Consider the following 8997-nt stretch of genomic DNA (forward strand, 5'->3'; position numbering starts at 1 on the left):
TCACTCTACAGCAAAACCGCAAGCAATGCGCGCTCTGCACTTTTGCACATTCATTGCATTTTATTTATTGTATGATTCAACAATTTACGTAAGTTAGCGACGCGAATATGAAATTATCCTTTTGTGTGGCCAAGCCGAACGAAACTTGCCCCCAAGGAAGTTGACAATAAAAACACGTACACACGCCTATTATGACATGGCTTAAAGCCTTTTATTTTTTTTTTATTTTTTAATGCAATGCCAAAGTACCTGGCAAAGTTATTGTTCCGGCCCCTTGGCAAGTTGCCGTTCCGCGAATTTATGCATATATTTATTATGACCTGAGGTTAGCTTATAAAATATTCAATATGGCGGGGAGAATCTTAAAGAGGCATCAATTGAAGCCTTAAACTATTATCAAGCCCTACAAATACTGCACAAATATAAATTATATAGGCGTTAGGGCGTAAAACTTGAGGAAATAGTCAATTAGACAGCTGACACACGCACACACACACACACACAGAAGCGTGTATTTATGTGTGCACGAAAATCTTATTGGAATTTAATGGAGCACACGCTTTATGTATACGTACGTATACGTATTGCACATATAAAAATAATATTTTCTGCATATTGTATAGAGAGTGTAGTCTATATAATTGCACAGAAGTAATCTCAAGCAGGAAATGAACACTGAAATGGCTAGCGATGCGAAAGACACACACACACACACACACACACAGATATTGGCACACTTGCGACAAGATACACGGCAACACTTTTTATACTAACACACATACAAAAACATTTATTTTAGCCAAGCATTTGCCAAATCGATATGCAATTTTCCTAAATATTGTACTTATTGGTAAAATTGTATGTATGTATGTACTTTACGTTCGTATATGGCCGCTTAAAAATCTAAAATGCAAAAATCGTTTATTTGCTCAAGAGCCGTTAAAATGTACAAACTGCAAGGCGATGCCTGAGTGTGTGTGTGTGCCTGTGTGTGTGTGTGTGCATGGGCTGATTCGTTCGGCCGCTGCAAAAAGTCAAACATGGCCATTTGTTGCAGGTTTCAATTTCAGTTGATTGCAAACACAGAGCGAGAGAAAGACAGAGAGAGAGAGTGGGAGAGGGAGAGATTGTGAGTAAGAGAAAGAGTAGCAACTAGCCTGGTACCTTCAATGCCATTGACGAAGAAGAAATTGTTGTAGATATTTGGACGTGCAGTCGAGCGCAAAAAAGCAACAGAGACATCGACGACAGACGGTCCGACAGAGCCAACTGTGCGACTGTGCGGGCTGTGCATAGAGACATATGTAGAACTCACACACAAACACACACACGTAAGACATACAAAAATTATAAGGATATACGCTACGTGCAGTCAATAAATAAAACAGTTCTGTTCGAGTCCTTGCAGCCGGCAGTACCATCAAGTAGCACATACGCCTGGCACAAGAAACACGTTCGATTTAATACAAATGCGCTTAGGTGTAGGCGTGGAAGGGGGTGGGGCTGAGGCTGCCGGTAGAAACGGCTGCTGCTGTGTGGGATTTATGCCAAGCGACGTTTTAAGTCTTCGTCGCAGCAACAGCTGCTGCTGCTGCTGCTGCTTCTTCTACTTCAGATGCGGCTGCCACAGCTGCGCTTACGAATGCGCTCCATGAAGTCAATGCATTTGCCTGGTTAGCAATTTGTAATAATATTCCCCTGGTTTTTTTTTTCGCCTCCTAGGATGCTTATCTAATTTTGTAGCTTCAAATAAATATGGTTCGAATATTGTAGTATTTTTTTTTTTTAATATGTTGACTGGCCATAATTTTAGCTAAAAGATGGGCCGTTAGCCCACAGCGCAGTAAAACAAATATTTACTAAGTTTTAAATCAGTTTTTTTTTTTGCCTGCCAAAGAAACTCGTTTTTATCAAAGTTACGACCAATTTTGGGCAAATGTTAATCGTTTGTGGGTTCAACAAAAGCGCTTGCATACTTTAGAGGGTCACAAGGGCCAAGAGACTATGTATTTTGTCTTTTGCATGCTTTTACCCCTGTGGCTAGAATATAAATTTTGATTTTACATTCCAAACTCAGTTACAAGTTTGGTACTAAATGGCAACAGTTATGTTGATAAACAAAAACTCGTTGCATACCTTTTTCTATGGCCGAGACCAAGTCAAAATTGCAAATATCTGAACAATGCGAACCGAAATGCTGACTGCTGCTGGCTGCTATTTTTGAACTTAAGAAACTCACACACACGCACACACACACAGTCACACACCAAGCGTTGTTGGGGGTGTGGCGGGGTACATTAAGTTTGGCATTAAATTCAAAATACGTGGAAAATGCGTATGGGAAATGCAACAGCTGCATATTGTTTGATAAATAAATAGCAAAAATACATACACACACACACACACACACGTATCCCTATATTTAGAGTGCACAGTCACAAACACACATACATATATACAAATTGCTATTACCCAACGCAATGATTTTTCGGCACAAGCTGTTGTCAGTGATATATGTATATAGCAGAGTCTATCTAGTATACATGTGTGTGCATATGTGTGTGTTGGTTTGAGTGGGTGTGAGCGTGCTTGAGTGTATGTGTTGTGTGTAGATATTTCGTTGTCTCTCACCTTAACCGCCGCTACCTTCCCCCTCGCTTCATCTCTCTCTCTCTCTTTCGCTGCATTTGCACTTTAACATTTAAAGTTGCTTCTCGGTGCGATGCGGCTGATTAGAGAGAAAAGGATGCCAAATTTATTGCAACTGTCTGCGAAAGATAATTTAAATAACAAACTCTCACGCGCACACACAGGCACGCACTCACACACATAAACACACACACACACACACACACACAATGGCCACAAATTGTTACGACAGTGATAAATAAATGTTAACAATGTGCAAATTGTTTAAATTTGCCGCAGCAACAACAGCAAACAGCAACAACAATGTGAGCAGAGTTTGTAACAAATGCAAATGCACATTTACAACCACAATTACAATTGCATTATCACACACACACACACACACACACACACGCACACACATACGCAGACTTGCCAGCATGCGGCTTTTGTAATACGCACACACACACAAACACAATTTGACACTTACATTCGCATATACATATACGTTCACACACGAACATGTGAAAAAAGTTGCACGTTAAGTTTTACAGGCGGTATTTTGTACACTTTTTCGAGGGTATATTCAATTTTATACTAAATATGTAAAGCCTTAAAAAGGAGACTCTTACCGTTGGAAAAGAGTGTGAATTGTTATATATATATATATATATATATATATAATCGCAAAATAAGATTAGCCCAAATAGCTGTGTCTTTTGTACATTTCTTTTGTTGTAGGTATTAGATAGGTCGAAACGGGCTGGCATAATTTAATATATTATGTTGCTTGTCCGGAATCATTGGTCAGTTATTCAACAGAAACACAAATTTCACAAATACATTGCGTAAATTGGTTTGTGTAATAAAATACGAATCCAATTAGCAAAACTTTCCTGCATACCTGCTTTATAAATCAAATAATTCTATATAAATATTTTCATAAACTTTTATGATTATAGCATTAGGTACTTCATTCCCAAATGTTTAATAGTTGTCCAATTATTTGACTGTTTTTTGTTCAAGATAAAATATTAAATTATGCAATTGCAATGCGCAAGTGTATTAAATATTCGGCATATTGTAGATGTGCACTCTTTCTTGTACGCTTTGTTGTTGCTGCTGCTGCGAGAGTTATTATTATGGTTGTTGCTTCTTCTTGTTGTTGTAGTTGTCATTGTAGTTGTTGCTTTTTAAGGCTGCTCTGTTGCTTGTTGTTGTTGTTGTTGTTGCAGCCTCAAATGCGAAATAACCAAAACTTTGCCCGGCAATTTGCTTTAAGCAGTTATTGTGTTAAATATTTAAAGTACTTTGATAGAATCCAGTTACGACTTGTTAAATAACTAAGCAAGAAATTGAATTAGGCATAGCTTGCATGCTGACTATCAATAGATTTGTGTTTGATTCAAGTATTTTAAAATGGCCAATTTTAACAGGAAATAAACTCTTTAATATATGTTATAGCATTTATTGACACATTTCTTTTTATTTATGTTGTCCTTTGATGAAACGCGTTTATCTCAAAGCTTTCTCTAGCTGCATATTGCAAATTTTAAGCCGATTTGCAAGAGATTTGCTCAGAATTATTTCGTTATGTTGACGAGCTTTTGTTATTTTTGATTTGCAGTTTTGAGGCCTTTTCTCTCTTTGCATTTTGCTGCTAATATCCTGTCGAGCGTTGTGGCTAGTCCTTGTCAAAATGTGCGCAAAATAATTACAACGGATTTTTTTAATATTATTATTTTTTTTGCTGCCCTTGTGCATTTAAATGGCGGTCGCACTTTTGGTGACGCTAATGCGGCGCTCATTTGTCGCATTTGTAGCACCGCTTGCACCCCGCAGCACACATCCCTGCACCTCTCCAACCACAGATACACACATACAGAGCCATTTGCCTGGTTTCACACATGCCAGTTGGTCTGGGCTCAGCAGGACTTTTGGCAGCTTACTCGCCGCAGTCGCCGAGCCTCTGTTTATGTTTGTATTTTATTATTCGTTTTTTTTGGCAAACTTTTTGCTTGGTGCCAACTACAATAATTTCGTTGCATAATATCCTTTGACAGGATACACTTTCGCTAAGCCTCAAGGAGCGCACAGCACGCTCCAAACGTCATCAAGCAACATAAAATTGTTTTTGGCACACGCTCCACAGTCGTTCGCTTCTCTCAACTGCCCTGCCAAGTAGTCGAAATCGAGTCGAGTCGAGTGTAGCGCTTGCATTCTCACATATTATTTGCCCATTTGTATGCCCTATAATAATCAATGCAGCTAAAATAGGGTATATAAAGAGTATATAATTGTTAACAGAAGCAATATGTTTCTGTGCTTACTTTGGCCAATTGTTTTCATATACGAACTTTTCATAGATACGTTCTTTATCTGTGACTTAATATATACATCTTTAGATAGCTACTTTAGTTAAAGTTGAAAGAATAAGCAAGGCGTAGTCCTTAATGTGTTTGTGTTTTTTAAGATCAAAGCTGAGTACAGGGTAACTTTGGGCTGTTCAATATTGGTGCATTGTTTTCTTTTCTGTCTCGCTATTGTTTTGTTTGGTTCTCGGCGCTGCCCAATAAACAACATTTATGCATGTTTACAATTTAATATGTTGCGCGCACATGTGTAAAAAACAATTTGTGCCTGCTTGCCAGCCTGGTTGGCTCTCTGGCTGTCTGTCTGGCTGTTTGGCTGTTTGCCTGCCTGGCAGGCATAGCAAAAAGCAGCTACGAGGTCCTGGCGCTGGATAATAGCTTTGGCGGCTGCTAAAATTGTTGCTTATTGTTGGAAGTGCGCCAGGCGTGTTTCTTGCTGCCGCTGCTGCTGCTGCTGCTGCTGCTGCTGCTGCTGTTGCCATTGTTCCGGTTGTTGTTGGATTGGCCGCAATTGCAAGCCGCTTGCGGCAAGGACATGCGGCCGGCAGCACATTGGCATCGCGTGCGTGTTTATCATTTTAATGAAGCAGCCGCTGCGCAATTTATCCCATACCACACATAACTGAAAGTAGATAATGCGTGTGTTACGTTTCTTTATCATTTAATGAGACGTAATCGGTTTTAATTACCCCGAATGCAAGCAAGAGAAGTGTCCTTAAAGGCACAAGAGCGAGAAATGTTGCTTAAAGAGCTTGCAACATTGTTTGGCAATTCTCTTGTTCTTTCGCTGTATATCCCTTTTGCCTGTCTCTCAGTCTCTCATTTTCTTCAGCTGCCTTTGTGTGTGCAAACGTGCGTTTATAATGGATTTATCTGTGTTTGCCTTTATTCGCACTCCAGTAAAGGATATTCAGCGGGCGGCTGGCTGTCGCTTCATAAGCCATCGTGCTTTGCATAATAAAAAACAAACTTTTGCTCGCCTCCTGGATCTGTTGCAACTTGCCACAAACTTAATATGCATTTGTCTGTAGTTCTATCTCTCTCTCTCTCTCACCCTCTCTTTCTTGTTGCTTTGCTGCGTCTTCAATAGGCGAAGACTTAAGAATTTTGGCCAATTTAGTTTAATTGCAACAAAAAGTTTACCAAGCATATTATTCAAAACACTTTAAATTGTCGTCTTCTTTTACATTGAACGATTTGCCATTTAATTACGTTAATTGCTATTTAGACATTTGTAATTGATTAACAACCATACACACAAAGCCAAACGAAGAAACTGATTTTCAATAATGCATTCGTTTTGGAAAATTCCCCAATGGGCTGAGCATAGCATAGCATGAATATTGATTGAGTGCTTCAATTATCGCAAATTGCTTGAGGCTTTAAGATAATTTTATGCAAATATAACTAATATTAATAATAATTGAATATGTGAGTAGTTTAGTTATTTTATATAATAGCATTGCAATTGCTGAATGGACTGGCATAAATATGTAAGTATTTATTAAAATATATTTTATATATATCAATTAGTCAAAGTCTGTAAATTGAATGACTTTATTAGCCAAACTATTTTTGTTTTAAATATGCTTTGGTTCAGGTTAAGTTGCGCTTGTTTCCCCTCCAACTCGCTTTAGGATTCGGTTCTTGCTTAGTTAAAAATTTAACATTATTTTGACATATACAAAAATTACATTAATCCAATTAAAACCCACGAATTTTGCAATTTCGATTTATCAAACATCTTAAGCAAAAATAATAAATAATTTTAACTGACAGTTTGACAAGTTTCAAATTGTGCTCAAATAAATCAAAATAGCTTATCTGAAGTAAAAACCACTTTCAGCGCCTTAAGTTATGACCGAAATATTGGCGAATTAGTTGGCTATTCACAAGAGTCGTAGATAATATTGACAAATGTCCTGGTCTAATTAATTACCAGGTAGCAGCTGTCTCTGTCTGTCCCTCTATGGGCTGAGATCTAGGCCTCGGCACTTAACTTAGGCGGAACTTTTGACATTGTGGAGTCGTTGCCACCTTTGCGCCAGTGTGCATTCGGGTTTTTGGTGGGTAGGGGCATTTGCGCTTAACTAAGCTGCTGGTAAATAATTCATTAATTTTCGCTTATGATTGTAATCCGCTTGTGTACGGACCACGACGAAGGCGAGGCTGACGGCGACGATGTTGAAATCCTTTTGCTATTTGCACAAGCGCACGAAACTTTAGTTAAACACAGCGGCAACGCCCTCGGGTGCTTCAAAGGGTGAAGGGGGCTGAGTTGGCGAAGAAAGGGAAGGAGAATTGTAAGTATGTGTGTGTGTCATGCCCGGCGCGGTTGGCTGACTGGCGGTTCTGTGATTCGGGCTCCTGGAATTGTGCAAACATTTACAATTTCAAATTTCGACTATTGTTTGCATTGCCTCCTGCCCTCCCTATCTCTCTGTGTGTGTGTGTGTGTGTGTGTGTGTGGGGGACAACTTTTGCTTTAAGTCAAAAAGTCTAAGCTGCAAAATACAAGCCAAGCAACGGCGGGCACAGCCAAAAACTAGGCGCCTGTCCAAAAGTAGGCAACACCAGTGCAATGATGATGAGACAAAACTCGCCCCTCTTGACTTATCCAGCATTCCGTATGTGTGCGTGTGTAGGCGTGCGCGTGTGTGTATGGCTTTCAAGGTCAAAACTTTGGTTAAACTTTTAAGCCTAAGCGGCTAAACAAATATGTCTAGCATACACATGGGCGCACCCGTGACAACACGCTGCAGTACGACTGGCAGCTGCCCCATGCGGGCACTGGGCACACGCTCACACCGAGCTACACACACACACACACATACACACGGACACTCACACAATTCTAGACTGTAAAAGGTAGTCTGAAAAATGGTGCTACATATTTGTTGTACATAGTGCAGCATATGTGATTGCTCGAAAAGGTTCGTCGTTAGTTGTTGTTAGAGTATTTCTATATTCGAGGACTTCAAAATGTAGTATTCCAATATTCTCTTGAATTAATTGCTTTATGCTTAATTTTCAATCAAAAAGTGTAAATATTTTAATTATAATCCAATAACTCAAGTGGATTACTTAATTATCCTTGCAGCTTTTGTATGTAGTTGAAGTTTCCTTTAATGAAGCTCAGAGTTAAGTACACAAAGAAAAGACTTACATATTTGATCACATGAATGCACTTGCATTTGCCTGTCGCTTGCTTGTATGGTTTTAAAGTAATTATTTGCTCGTTTTTTAATTTGCTGCATGAATGCCACGCCCGGTAAATGAAAATATCGTTCAATAAGAAAAGCGCATTAAGATTTTTTCGCCCCTTGCCGCTGCTGCTCGTAATTGAAAATTTTGCCCAGCCACGCGCGTTAAGTTGTCAATTTTTTGTTCTCCATTTGTTTCGACGTTTCTCTGTAAGCGACACATGAGCTTTTTTCTTTGCGAATGTGGCTGGGGTGTTGGGGAGGCTGGCCACAACACATTTTTTGGCAGCCACGCCTACGGTCGAGCAGGGCACGAATAAAACAGAAAAAGAATAACAACTAAACGTAAAGCCAAACAAAAGCGCAGACGATCGTCTGCTGCTGCTGCTGCTGCTGTTGTTGTCCTGTGCGGCATATTTGCATTTGTTTTAATGCCAGGCCGCTTAGGACTGGCCCCGAACCCAAATTCGAGCCCCGGCTGCGGACGGGAACAAGTTGAACTCGTTGCCTGTTAAGCCTAAAATCGACATGCAACCTACTGGCCTCGGGGTGTGGTCGTCGCCCACATGGACGTTGCCGCCCAACCGCCCACGCCGCGCTCAGCTCAGTTCAACTCCAACTCAATGTGCACAACGTGATGCTAGCAGCAGGAATACAACGGCGGTCGATGCTGTGCGGCTGCATTGGCGTTAAACTTGGCACTTGGCCAACGGAATTTGCTGGCATAAAGTACAAAATATTCCAACTGCCTGCTGATGCTGTTGCCGCCGTTCATGCCCAGCTCGATGCCGCTC

General features: G+C 40.1%; 1 long non-coding RNA gene across 1 annotated transcript; it reads right to left on the reverse strand.

Annotated features, from left to right (window-relative positions):
- Positions 1-4117: 4117 nt before the first annotated feature.
- LOC116650505 (uncharacterized) lies at positions 4118-6309 on the reverse strand. Its single transcript, XR_004303484.2, has 3 exons — positions 5690-6309; positions 4959-5622; positions 4118-4896 (listed from the first exon to the last, which is right to left on the reverse strand). It is a non-coding gene; the product is annotated as an uncharacterized lncRNA (long non-coding RNA).
- Between the last annotated feature and the right edge of the window lie 2688 nt (positions 6310-8997).

This window comes from Drosophila virilis, chromosome 3 (genome assembly GCF_030788295.1).
Source record: "Drosophila virilis strain 15010-1051.87 chromosome 3, Dvir_AGI_RSII-ME, whole genome shotgun sequence".
NCBI classification, from domain to species: Eukaryota; Metazoa; Arthropoda; class Insecta; order Diptera; family Drosophilidae; genus Drosophila; species Drosophila virilis.